Consider the following 15,202-nt stretch of genomic DNA (forward strand, 5'->3'; position numbering starts at 1 on the left):
TCTATTTAAATTCAAAAAGACAATCTGATTGTACTAATATGACAATCAGTATGACAATCAATAGTCATACCGAAAGTCATGCTAGTACAAATAATTGTCTTGCCGAAAGTTACACTGGAAGAGGATTGTCTTGCTAGTTCAATCAGATTGTCTTGCTAGTACAAACAATAGCCATACTGAAAGTCTCTCCAGTTCAACAGATTGTCTTGCTAGTACAATTTGATTGTCTCACCGATTGTCACTCCAGTTCATTCAAATCTGTTGATTAGTTTAAAAAGAAGAGAAGCAGCAGAAGTCATTCTATCTATCCAAAATACAACTCAAGAACACAGAAGCAGCCGCCTACAATATTTTATATTCTCTGCTAATTTCAAGATCAAATTTCTAGTTTGTAAAGTTAAATCCAAACCACTAGAAATCTTTATCTTGTTCTTGTGTAACAATCTAGCGGATCAAAATCCCTAGAACTTAATCTCAAATTACGTTTAGCATTTGAATCTTTTTATTACAAAAATAGAAAAAGTTCATGTCGAATTTAATCTAGATTTGTGATAATTAATTTGAGATTAATTCCTTGTAATCGATACAGTTGTTGTAACACCTTTCAAGTTTAATAATATTTTTATTTAACTTGAATTTTGTTTCAATTTTTTATTCCGCACTAAATTCGATGCTTCGGTATTGTTTGTATTCAACCCCCCCTTCTACAAACACATTGGGACCTAACAACAAGATTGAGTAGGGTGATTTTCCAAGATTCTTGTGAATGAGATCTCTGTTTTGAGTATAGCATGCAGTGTTAACAGCCTTTTCCCAAAAACTAGTTGGCAACTTTACATCTTGCAACATTGTTCTAGCAACCTCTACTAGTGTTCTGTTCTTTCTCTCAACTACCCCATTTTGTTGAGGTGTTCTAGCAGCTCGAAATTCTTGAACAATGCCCTTGTCTTTGCAGAATTCAGTTAAGGTTGCATTCCTGAATTCTGTTCCATTATCACTCCTCAATCTTTTCACATAATTCTGATCTTCAGCCTGCTTTTCAATCTTCTTGATGTGCTCAATTATAATGAGTGGAGTCTCATCTTTAGAATACATAAATTCTACCCATGTGTACCTTGAGTAGTCATCCACCATCACAAGTGCATATCTTTTTCTTGAGATTGACTGGACATTAACTGGTCCAAATAAGTCCGTGGGAATAAGTTGCAAAGGTGCACTTATAGAATTCAAAGTTTTACTTTTGTGACTTGATCTTTTCATTTTTCCTTTTTGAAAAGCATCACAGACTTCATCCTGAGCAAATTCTGTTAGGACGAAAACACGCGCTAAATTTACCCGCAAGTATACGCGTTCGCAAGTAATATAGAATTCTTTCTAGTTCGTTCCCACAGACTGGTTTAGGTTAACTTCAATTTATGCACTTATGCGACAATGATATGGCTATCGTTCAATGCTATAACAAATAACAAATTGGGTTTTTTAATAAACTAAGAGATTATACTAATTTACACTAACTAAGAGAATTGAGGTTGAATTACTTAAATGAGACAAACATGGGATTCTAACTTCATTACTACTTCATTCAAAATCATTGTTCTTAACCTTAGCATGCAATGGTGATGACAACTAATCAGACAACACAAAACTAGTAAACACCAACTTTCATTGTACGAATACCCTACTACCAGACATCCATAAAAGAGATAGAAGTTGAATAGATACCAATTATATTGAGACCCTATATGTCCATAGAATTTGACAACATAACGGTTTAATGTGCAAGTTATCTATCGTGATTACATAAGGCAAGTAAGATGGTTAAAACTACCTACGAATCATCCATAACAAATACATGAACCTATCCTAGTATGGCAAGTTCTAAAACCTCTATATTCATTGTCGCTTTAATAGAGATTAACACGTTATCTTATAAGTTCGCGATGCTCATAAGATGAATATGCACAACCAATACTAGGAAATCATACAATCACTATAACGCCCCCAAATCCAGGGTCAGAGGATTTGGTCGTTACTATGAAACTTTAATCCAAAATAACTTGTTTAATCAATAAATACATGCCAACAACTCAAAAATAATATATGTGACCCCAAATTACACCAGGATCTTTTCAGGTTACAGTTCTAGAAACAAGAATTCCAAATTCCACAAATAATTTTTTTACTTTCTTTTAAAAACTCTTTTCAACAATTCTCAATCTCAAAACTAAACCTGCTAGTATAACTTCGAAAAGAAGTATACTAGGCCCCACTATAAAATAACACAACTATAATATATATAACATAAACAACTTTACATAATAGAACTTACACTAGTCCGCAAACCCTGGACCAACCACCTTCCAAAAGCTTCTCCTTTGCTTCCTCGAATTATGCGGCTAAACAGTGCAAGCTAATCCTCACTGGAGGTTAAATTTAAAAACAGGCAAGTATGAGTGAAAGAAATGCTCAGCAAGATCATTATATCAAATATAGGGTCATTTTGATATAAAACCGACATCTGCAATAGTGCAGATCATTTTAAAATCATAATTGCTGAAACAGAAAATTTATTAAAGAATAGGATAATTGTTACTCACTGTATTCAAAACTCTTTTTGATATTTTCGAGCGAAATGCTTCAGCAATACTTTGAATCTTGACGAGAATAGAACTCGTAAAACTGTGTTCACGGAAATATCGTAAATAATAATAACATGAAACAATGATTATGGACTGAATCATAAACCTTATTCAAAACCGAACTCTTGACATTAATACTCATTTTGTTGTCATATCAAATTAGATATCAATACGAACTTTGATGCTCACAACATCCCATACTGAAGTCAACATCAATCATCTATACTAATACCACCTTTGATGTTTAACAACAAACTAAATATCCACATCAAGAAGAAACTGAATCAAAACTGCATTTCACCTTTTATCCAAAACAGAAATAGTTGATAAACCATTCCTTATAAGATTATCAAAAGCAATATAATAATTTAGATTGGAATCCTTGAAAGACGGTGTGTTGCCGCCGGTGATCAGCCGCGGAGCAACACCGGTATGCCGAAGCATATCCAACTAAACAAACGGGGTACCCAAGGCACATATTGGCCTAACGAGGTATTATATCCTGTATAATACACGGCTCTCCGATGGACTGCCGCCTCGGCCTCTTACGCAATTAGTAACCATCCAATCTTAAAACTTTTTATTGAAAAGGGGTCATAATACTCGACACCCGAAATAATTTTATTATACCCCCATTCAATTGGGCAGGAATACTCGCAACCAAATCATTTTTCTCAAAACCCAAAACACTTATAAATCCATTCATTTGATAAGTAAAATCACTTAGCTATTCTAAACATAGAATAACAGAATAGTACTTGCATAAACAGAATCATTTAATTCAGCGATATGTAAAATATTTATCTATTTTAAACTGAGAATAGGGAAAGCAATACTTGCATAATAGGATTCAAAATAAATATCACTTGCACAATAAGTGATGATAGGAATACTTGTCTTTGGGCTTTTAGCAGTTAGTCACACTCGCAATAACACACTTATCTCAGTCTGGCATCTCATGACCTCGTTGTCCTTCTATTTTGACAACTCACTAATATGTTGCTCCTGCGATTACTAGAAGCCATATATCCAATACCATTCTATTTCATTCTTCCCAATGTCTGGTCCTGATCAACTCGAGCGATTCAGCATCTATAATTAAAAGATACAACTTTACTCGTCTAAACGATAATTACTCAACGAACTGCGCGTCAACATCCTATCGTCTACCCATACGATAGCACATACCTAAAGATTACAGTCAAATACAAGACTCTTGACCCACGTACACACGTATTTCACATATCATATAATCATATAAGCCACGTACACATAATTCATATCACATTTGACTCAGTTCGTCAAAAGGTTCGACTCGGTACGCTTAAAACTGAAATCGGGTTAAAATACGTCTTTTTGGTAAATACGCGGCTCAGAATTAACTTGCAAAACAAGCGACCTTTCGAAACAAAAAGTATTTGGATCCCGAAAGTATTTTTATTGAAAGCAAGAATATTTTTCTAAGTCTGTACGCGTTCGTTTCGTATTAAACGGACGAACGATTTATTTATTACGAATAAAATAAGAATAAATAGGAATAAATCAATTAATAATATTATTAATTGATTTTTTAATACCAAAATCTAATTTTTAAAAGCTTAAAAATAATTTTTAGGAATTATTTGATATAATTATAAGTAATTTTATTTAACTATTTATAAATAAAAATCAATTGATTAAATGATTTAATCAATTAATTAAATTCATAAATAATTAACTAAAATAAATCATAAATAATTATATCAAATTGGATTTTAAAAAATTATTATAAGAAAATGATTTTTGGGAATTAAAATAATTAAGTACATAATTTTTTTAGAATTTAAGATATTAAATAAACGATTTTTAAAATTAAATAAAGGATTTTTAGAAAAATAGAATGAATTTTGAATTAAATATAAAAAGAAAATACTGAAAACAGTTTTTAAAAAACAAGAAAGGGATTTTTAGGATTAAAACCGGGTCGGGGATTGGGTTTAAAACGGGTCGAACCGGGTCGTGAAAACGGGTCGCCAAGAATCAAGAACACCACTGGATTTCTGCAGAATCCGGCGACATCCCGGATTCCGACGAAGCCAAATATACACCCAAGCAGTTTGTTCAAAGCGGGTTTGCAGTCTTATCATATCCTAAATCAACTCAGAATTTCAGAAAACAAATTTGCAGTAACAGCTACCACCAGAATCAACGATTCCGGTCTGAACTCCATTGAAACCGACGAGATAAGCTCCAATTTCGGCCAAACAGAGAATTACTTCGTTTCTTAACCAAAAACAACGGATTACAGCTTAAAATAAAGCCCAGGAATCATACAATTACTTCATGCTATCATAAACAACAACCAAGATCTCTGTGGTCCAGAAAATCTAAAAAATAAAAATGGTTAAAAACCAAGAACAACTTAATTTTATAATCAAATCGACTATAAATCGCCATATAAAACTATTTGTAGCATCAACACAATCACACAATCCTTGGAAACAAAAACCCCAATTCGACCTATAAACCCTAAAAAGCGAAACTAAAATTTACCGATCCTTCGATTGATTTGATGGTATAATCAGGTAGGGTTCTTCAAGAGCTTCAAAATGAGCACAAATAAGCTATGGTTTGTTATCCAGATCAGGTCACAATCATCGTTTGATCATCAAGAACACAAAGAACCATAAACCCCCAATTTGAGAGAATAATTGATTTTTCTGAAAAATGAAAAAAATAAAATCTGATTTTTATAATAATTATTTAATAAATAAAAACTATTTATACTTATGGAATATTAATACCCGTTGGATCGTATCAGATCCGAAAATAGATTACTTAGCCGCTAAGTAACTATAAAAACGATACAATTTAATATCAGATTTGGATAATTATCAAAACCGAACTTTTTATAAAACACCCTATGAGAAAATAATGTAAAAAATATCCCGTCTCTCGAGAATACGGGTTTTATTGATCTACCAAAATGATTATCGTATCAAAAATTTTGCGCCGGGACTCATACGGGTCAAACCGTACTCCGGATCGAAAAAGTCAAAACACGGAAAATGTTCAGAATAATCAAATTAGGTTATGAAGGAGTTTTCCAAAGAGTTCCGGGTTGTAAAAACGCAAAAATGGTTGAGGTTGGACGATTCCCAGTTTTATAAAATAGTTTTGTAATTATTTAGAAAATAATTCATAAATCCATAAATTATTATAAAATCATATAACAGTCCAAAAATTACCGAAAAAATAACACAATTATCTATATTTTATTCTGGGCATATAAAATTAAAATACTCAAAATTTGTCACATATAAACATCCAAACATCAATTCCAATTATCATATAATTCACTAAAATTCACATAAAAATCACATAAACAACTTCAAATAATAATAATAATAATATCTGAAAATATGGGATATTACAATCACCACACACTAAGATATCGAAACAATGTAACTATTGAAATCCATAAGTAAGTCTGCTAGAACCCCACAATAGCGATTAGTTCATAACCGAACTCATCATCACCGTGTGTTCCGATGAAAGCATGGTATAATAAATTAAGGCTTTATAAAACTGAATAATAATTAAGAGTACCTAATCGAGAGTAATAGGTTCAACAATCAAGAAAACAAGCATCCAAGATTACAACTCAATCAAAGAATCACAAGTAAAAATAAGCTTTTCTTCTCCTTTGTTGAATTTGTGCTCCTAGGTCTTCTCGCCATCTTCTCCTTAGTCTCTTTTTGAAAAACGTCTTTAAGATGTCTTTAAATACCAGCCCAAAACAATCCAGAAGTCCAGCAGATCAATATTCTAGTGGTAACAGGAATTTGAAAAGCCGACATGGCGCGGCTGCGCGCTATCCCAGCGCGGGGGCACTGACAAACTGCAAACCGAGCGCGGTCGCTCTGTTTCTTGGGCGCGGCCGCCCTGTGTCTCTGGAAAAATTAATTTTTTTTGCTTTCTTTTGCTAGTTTCTTCGCACAATAATCCGAGGCTCCTTCCCTATACTCTTCCAAGCATAAAAACATTGTACAGCCATTCATTCTCCCGATTATGCCCTGAAATGTAAACCACTACAAAAACACATCAAATACACAAATAACTTGAGTATAAAACACCAATTTCAGCCTTTATAAAGTGTTCTAAGTGGATATAAATGCCATTTAACACACCCCCAAACTTGAATTGATGTTTGTCCTCAAGCATAAACAGACTCAAAGAACGAAAAAAATAAAAATGCATGAATGCAAACTACATGAATGCAAAGATCCCCTCGGAATAACTAAATCAACCAATGAGCAATATCTCAACAAATGCAATTATTCACACAAAGATCAATCAAATCCCACAAATCAATTCACAAGCCAGAAACATGCGTGTGTGCAATTGATTAACAGATTTACTCTCGCAACTAGATCAATAACCGTAACCCACTACTCATCAAGAAAATCACGAGGTTATAAACATAATAAACGATAAACTCAAAATGACTGACAACACTTCAATTTTTATTGGAGTTATACACGGAATCATGCTTTTATTAATAACACATAACAAACACAAATATGCTTATATGATCGTACAATGAGTGAGGTCCACAAAAGACTTATGCAATAATATCCATGTAGCGAGCGTTAGGTTAGCGGATTCCAGACTATAAAATCCTTAGGTCACTAAGTAGTCCCCTAGAACTTAATAACTCGAGTACTAAAAAGCCCACTCGTGATCAATTATGCATAACACATATTTTTTTTCTCCTTTTCTTTTCTTTTTTTTCTTTTTTTTCAACAATTTCTGAACGAGTGCGTTTCGCTCCATTTCGCTCAACCCTAAATTACTCATATAAAATGAGCCGGCTACTAGCCATTTGACACCTAGACACAACAACTAGCAATGAAATCCAATATTTTTCTCCAATTTTTTTTAATATCCATGTTATTACGTCACTAAGAGAATATCATACATTCTAGATATAAACAAGTGATTACAACTCGACAAACAAATAAACCATGATCATGATCTAGCACGCAAGCAACCTATAAGACTTAGTGTTTTTTTTTCAGCATGCAAATCAAATCATTTAGACTTAACATCCCTTTATACAACATCACTACACTCGCATCAACATCACAAATCAATCGGAAAAGCAAACTTAAGGGATCATGATAAAATGTACATGCAACTATATGCAAAATACTAATATGCAAAATAATAAAAAAAACTACATGACAATTATGCAACTAAATGAACTAAACTATCATGAATATACAACTATATGGACACACACAAACATATTCCTTAACTACCACCCCCAAACTTAAAATTTTCACTGTCCTCAGTGAAGGTAATAGTAAGGAATAAGGGCATACCTGCTCGGAATCAGGATCATTACCCTCCGCGGGTGGAGTGTCCAGGAGGCGGGTACACAGCATCCTCACCGAAAACTAGCCACTGAATGTCAACTCTTGTGGCTCTAAAAGCAGTCCCCAACGCCTGGGTAAGGTCCTATGCAAACCTGCTATGGATGTCATGCATCGCATCCATCCGCCTCATCAAGCGTCTAAACTGCGCTGAGCCCAAACCAGCACTGTCCTCTACATCATGTTGCTGCTGCTGCCTCGAAGAACCGGCCTCACACATCTGATATCCCCATGCCGCTCTGCGTGCCTGAGAAGAACCACCAGCATAAGCATGATCGGCTGGCTGGCCACCCGATAAGTGATCATAAGTGTAGCCAAGCCCCTTCTCATCAGCTTTTCCCCCAAACCACTCCTGCATCACTGTGATCGTCGAACTGTCAATAGGGGCACTAGGCAACTACAACTGCTCGTGTATGGGCCAATGATCTCCAACTGCCATACACAGCTTCGTCACAATCGACGCATATAGAATAGACCCCGTAGTGCTCCAACGTAGAAACCTCTAAATACCCTGATAAATAATGGATCCAAGATCCACATAATCCCCATGCAATATCCCCCACAACAACTTGTCATGATCCATAGTAACATCGTGCACATGTGAAGAAGGCATAATATTCGCACAGATAAAAGAGTTCTATGCACGAGTGAACCTGTTCATGCAAGAGGCAGGGAAAGTGGCATACTCGTTCGAGCCCTTCTTGAACTTCCAGTGAGTGTTTGGGACACATAACATCGCAACAATCATATCCAAGTCAAAATCCTCCCCGGTCTTCGTCACCCAATCCTCCTGATCCGGCTGTCTCTCGGGCTGGTTAATCACCCTCCGAATAGCCTCCACAGTATAATCCACCGTCAATCCCCGAACCACCGAGTACCCGTTCTTATCCGCCTTCACATTCGCATAATACTCGCGAACTACACTCATGGGCACAGCAGTGGGTGCCTCACAAAAAGCAACCCAACCCATCTCCAAAATCATCTACAAAAGCTTACCATCACTCCACGATGGCAGGAAACCCCTCTCCTTCGCTATGGGCTTTGATAGCAGCCTCGTATACTCCGCTTCAACCTCCGGAGTAGCAAACCTAGACCTCACACCTCCAACACTTGAAGAATCGGTGGTTCTGCTGCTAACTTGAGTTCTTGCTCTCTTGGGTGCCGTTGGATTTGATTGAGTTGAGAAAAGAGAAATGTTTAAGAGAGATTTAGGTTTGAGAATTGAAAAGAATGGTGGAGATGATTGTGTATAAGTGTATGTATATATAGGGATTGAGAATTAGTTTTAGAATAGAAGTGGGATAAGATTATAGAATTAGTGGGGGTAACGGGGTGTAAGAATTGAATTGGAGAAGGAATTAAGGGAAGTTGAGGAGGGAAATTCGGCTGGAGTGTTTAATTTTGTTTTGAATTTTCGTTTTTCTGATTTTTTTTTCTTTCTACAGGGGGCCAGCGCGGCCGCCCCGCATGGTAACGCGGGCGCGCCGTGTCTCTGTCAAACCAGCGGGGCCGCCCCGCTTCCCAGCGTGGGCGCGCCATGCTCCTGTAATTTCAGTGCGGCCGCCCCGCCAGGCAGCGCGGGCACACCGTGCTTCTGGAAAAACACCCTATTTTTCTGATTTTTTTTGTGATTTCTTCTTCTTTTTCTTCCTTCTATCTCCTACTAATGTACAACAAGCTTGGGTTGCCTCCCAAGAAGCGCTTGGTTTATGTTGCTAGCTTGACATAGAATCCCGAGATCAAGTGGAAAATAAAATGACACTAACCACCTCACGGGTTTCCATATTTCCAAAGTAATGCTTCAACCGTTGACCATTCAACTTGAACGCTTGGACTGGATCATTCTCAAAAATTTCCACCGCTCCATGTGGAAACACGGTTTTGATAACAAATGGCCCTGACCATCTCGAATTCAACTTCCCAGGAAAAAGACGGAGACGAGAGTTGAACAAAAGAACTTGTTACCCCGACATAAATGATTTGAGCACTAGACCCCTATCATGCCACCTCTTGACTTTCTCCTTATACATCTTGTTGTTCTCATATGCTTGAAGTCGAAACTCGTTGAGTTCATTTAATTGAAGCATCTTTTTCTTACCAGCTGCATCCATATCAAGGTTCAATTTCTTCAAATCCCAATACGCCTTGTGCTCTAGCTTTACAGGCAAATGACATCCCTTACCATATACCAACTGAAACGGAGACATGCCTAACGGAGTCTTGTATGCTGTTCGATATGCCCAAACAGCTTCATCCAGCTTCAAAGAACGATCCTTCCTTGATGGACATACAACTTTCTCCAGATTTCGCTTGATCTCTCCATTAAATACCCCAGCTTAACCATTAGTCTGAGGATGGTAGGCTATAGCAATGCGATGATTCACATAATATCTTTGCATCATAGCAGTGAACTTGCGATTGCAGAAATGCGATCCCTCGTCACTGATTATGACTTTTAGAGTCTCAAATCTTGTGAATATCTGCTTATGAAGAAAAGTAAGCACTACCTTCGCATCATTCATCATCAAAGCTTTGACTTCAACCCATTTCGAGACATAATTAACCGCCAACAAGAAATACTGATTATTGCAAGATGAGACAAAAGGCTCCATAAAGTCAATTCCCTAAACATCGAAAACCTCAACCTCGAGAAGCACATTAAGAGGCATATCATCCCTCCTGGACATATTACCAACACGCTGGCAGTGATCACACTTCAAAACTAACTGATGCGCATACTTAAATAATGTAGGCTAGAAGAATCCCGCTTAAATGATACAAGTTGTTGTCTTTTCTCCACCATAGTGGCCTCCATAAATAGTCGAATGACGGTCTCGCAAGATACCCTCCGTCTCGCTGTACGGAATACATTGCCTGATGATTTGGTCAACTCCTTGACGAAACAAAAATGGCTCATCCCACATGTACCACTTCACCTCATGAAGAAACTTCTTCTTTTGAGCTAGAAGACAAGTCTGGAGGCATAATGTTGCTCACAAGGTAGTTCACAATGTCTGCAAACCACGGTTCCTCTTTTTGCACCCTAAACAACTGCTCATCAGGAAAAGACTCATTTATCAATATCTTGTCCAGTGAAGCCATACTTGGATCTTCTAACTGAGATAGATGATCTGTAACTTGATTCTCAGTACCTTTTCTATCCTTGATCTCCAACTCAAATTCCTGAAGTAAAAGAACCCATCGAATCAGTCTAGGCTTCGAGTCCTTCTTCGCGATAAGATAGTGAATTGCAGCATGATCAGTGAAAACTGTCACCTTCATCCCAAGCAAATAAGAACGAAACTTCTCAAAACCGTAGAGAATGGCTAAGAGTTCCTTCTCAGTAGTAGTATAGTTCAGTTGAGCACCATTGAGGGTCTTACTAGCATAGTAGACCACATGAAATATATTATTCTTCCCTTGCCCAAGAACTGCTCCAACTGCATAGTCACTTGCATCGCACATCATTTCAAAAGGCTCATTCCAATCAAGTGTGGTTATGACAGGTGTCATGATCAAACTCTTCTTTAAGCTCTCAAAAGCAGCTCGACACTCATCATCAAATTTGAAGGGACATCTTTCTCTAGAAGATTGCACAACGGTTTAGAGATTTTAGAGAAGTCTTTGATGAACCGCCGATAGAAACCCGCATGACCAAGAAAAGCGCGGATTCCCTTAACAGAAATTGGTGGATGAAGGTTTTCAATAACCCCCACCTTGGCTTTGTCCACCTCAAGACCTTTACTAGAGACCTTGTGCCCAAGAATGATGCCCTGTTGCACCATAAAGTGACATTTCTCCCAGTTGAGAACCAGATTGGTCTCAACACACCTTTTAAGAACTGCGCCAAGATTTTGCAAGCACTTGTCGAAAGAATCCCCGAACACAGAAAAATCATCCATGAACACCTACACATTCTGACCAATCATGTCAGAGAAAATGGCCATCATACATCTCTAAAATGTGGCAGGTGCACCACATAACCCAAAAGAAACTCTTCTGAATGAAAAAGTACCAAACGGACAAGTGAAGGTAGTCTTTTCTTGATCTTCTAGAGCGATACAAATCTGATTATAACCCGAATAGCCATCCAGAAGACAGTAGTACTCATGCCCAGCCAACCTGTTAAGCATCTGATCAATAAAGGGAAGAGGGAAGTGATCCTTCCTCATGGCCTTGTGCAGCTTCCTATAATCCATGCAAACTCTCCACCCCGTGACTGTTCGAGTAAAAATGAGCTCATTCTTTTCATTAGCAACCACTGTGATGCCTCATTTCTTCGGCACACACTGAACTGGGCTCACCCAAGAACTGTCAGAAATAGGGATTGATGATCCCTACATCTAGTCATTTGAGAATTTCCTTCTTCACGACCTCTTTCATGATCGGATTTAGCCTTCTCTCTTGCTCAACAGTCGATTTGCTTCCTTCCTCTAGTAGAATTTTATGCATGTAATAAGAAGGGTTGATTCCCTTGATATCTGCTATAGTCCATCCAATTGCCGATTTGAACTCTCTCAGAATTCTCAAGAGCTTTTCCTCATCACTACCTGAAAGGTTAGATGCAATAATAACGGGCAAAGTAGATGCATCACCTAAAAACGCATACCTCAAGTGTTCAGGCAAAGGTTTAAGCTCGAGTATAGGAGCTTCCTCAATAGATGGCTTGAGATACCACTCAACATTTTTGAGTTCTGACATTCCAAGAGATTCAAAAGGCATAACCAGCCTTCGCTTCCAAGGAGAAGCATTCAAATACTATAACTGCTCGTCACCTTCATCATCTTCACTATCTGAATTTCCCAAAAAGGCTTTCTCTAAGGCATCAGACCTTAGCAATTGATCAAGTTCTGAAGTAACCACAGAATCGGCCAATTCCACTTTTAAGCACTCCTCATTATCAGTAGGAAATTTCATGGCATTGAAAAAATTGAAAGTCACTTCCTGATCCAGTACTCGCATAGTGAGCTCACCCTTCTGCACATCAATCAAGGTTCGACCAGTAGCCAAGAATGGTCTTCCCAAGATTATGGGAATCTTTTTATCCTCCTCGAAATCAGGAATTACAAAATCAGCAGGAAAGATGAGTTTATCCACCTTCACCAAGACATCCTCCACAATGCCTCGTGGATATGTAATAGAGCGATCGACCAACTGCAAGGACATATAAGTAGGCTTTGGATCAGGTTCTTGAAGACAGACAAAGGCATCAGATTAATGCTAGCTCCCAAATCACATAAACACTTGTCGAATGATAAGTTTTCGATAGTGCAAGGAATAGTGAAGCTTCCAGGATCTTTAAGCTTCGGAGGCAACTTCTGCTACAGCACAGCACTGCATTCCTCCCTGAGAGCAATGGTCTCTAAGTCATCGAGCTTCACTTTTCGAGAGAGACTACCTTTCATAAACTTTGCATAGCTAGGCATCTGTTTAAGAGCTTCAGCAAAAGGTATGTTGATGTGAAGTTTCTTGAACACCTCCAGAAACTTAAAAACTGATTATCCAACTTTTGCTTTTACAGCCTTCTAGGAAAAGAAGGTGGAGGATAGATCTGTTTATCCCCTATATTACCCTCAGGAGGAGTGTGTTCCACAGTTTTCTTCCTTGGTTCCACTTCTGTTTCCTTCTGCACATCTTCCTCAGCCACAACTTCATCTTCTGGAACTTGAGATTTTTTGGGATTCACAACATTTCCAGACCTCAATGTAATTGCCTTAATCTGCTCTTTTGCTTCCTTCTTGCCTGGAACTTTTGTGTCACTAGGGAGAGTACCAGGTTGTCGATTCAGCAAGGCATTGGAAATCTGACCAATTTGATTTTTCAAGGTCTTAATAGAAACCTCTTGGCTCTTGCACATGAGCCTCAACTCCTCCAATTCAGATTTTTTATTAGATTGTTGAAGTTGGAGTTGTTGTCTTGGTGCATATGGCGGTTGCTGAAAACCAGGAGGATTGAATTACTTTGCTGCATACTGCTGATAAGGTTGTTGCACCGCATTCTGAGTGTTGCTTTAGCTGAAGTTAGGATGATTGCGGTTGTTAAGATGAAATGTGGCTGGAACTGGTTGTTGCGACCTCTAAAAGTTGCTCACGAACTGAGCTGATTCACTAAAAATAGCACACTGCTCCGTATCATGCGCACCAACACAAAGCTCACAAACACTAGTGATCTGATTAACTCCATAATTAGCCAAATAATCCACCTTCATCGTTAAAGCCTTAAGCTGAGCAGCTATAGCAGTAGCTGCATCCACCTCCAGAATTCCTGCTACCTTGCCTTGAGGTAGTCTTTGAGAAGGGTTCTGGTATTCATTAGCAGCCATCAGTTCAATTAACTCATAAGCTTCATCATAGCTCTTAGCCCATAAGGCTCCACCTGATGTTGCATCAAGCATGGGTCTAGACTGTGCTCCAAAACCATTATAAAAGCAATTGATGACCATCTAGTTAGGCATACCATGATGAGGACACTTTCTAAGCATCTCCTTATAACGGTCCCAAGCTCCATATAAAGACTCACCCGATTGTTGCGCAAATTGAGTCAGAGCGTTTCTGGTTGCAACTGTCTTTGCCATAGGGAAGAATTTAATAAGAAACTTTTAAGCAAGATCTTCCCAAGTAGTAATAGAGCCTGGTGGTAAAGAATGCAACCAACACTTAGCTTTATCCCTCAGAGAGAATGGGAAAAGCCTCAGTTTGCCTCAGCTTAACAGCATCTTCAGAAACATTATTGAATTTGAAAGTATCGCAGATCTCGATGAAATCTCTAATATGCATGTTGGGATCTTCCGTTGGAGAACCCCCAAACTGGAATGAGTTCTGCACCATCTGAATCGTGCTAGCCTTGATTTCAAAATTGTTAGCCGCGAACCTCCAAACTGGAATGAGTTCTGCACCATCTGAGCCATCTTCCTTCTTCTTCTTTCTTCTTTCATCACTCTTCTTCTTATCATCCCCTTTCTTACTCTCATCTCCCTTCTTATCATCCTGCTTCTTCTCTTTGATACCAGTTGCTCTAGAGGTTTGACTTGGATTTGAGCCAGAAGGTGGTTGATCATCTTGCTTCTGCTCATCATCATCCTTGTCATCCTTTTAGTTGAATTGTAAGTTTGGCAACATGGTATCAGTATTTACAAGGTATCTTTCA

The 15,202-nt window shown here is 37.9% G+C and overlaps 1 non-coding gene across 1 annotated transcript; it reads left to right on the plus strand.

Moving 5' to 3' along the window:
- The first annotated feature begins 14,508 nt into the window (after positions 1-14,508).
- Positions 14,509-14,615, plus strand: LOC141722025 (small nucleolar RNA R71). Its single transcript, XR_012575062.1, has one exon. It is a non-coding gene; the product is annotated as a small nucleolar RNA R71 (small nucleolar RNA).
- Positions 14,616-15,202: the final 587 nt, after the last annotated feature.

The sequence above is a fragment of the Apium graveolens genome, chromosome 4 (genome assembly GCF_009905375.1).
Source record: "Apium graveolens cultivar Ventura chromosome 4, ASM990537v1, whole genome shotgun sequence".
Lineage (NCBI taxonomy): Eukaryota > Viridiplantae > Streptophyta > Magnoliopsida > Apiales > Apiaceae > Apium > Apium graveolens.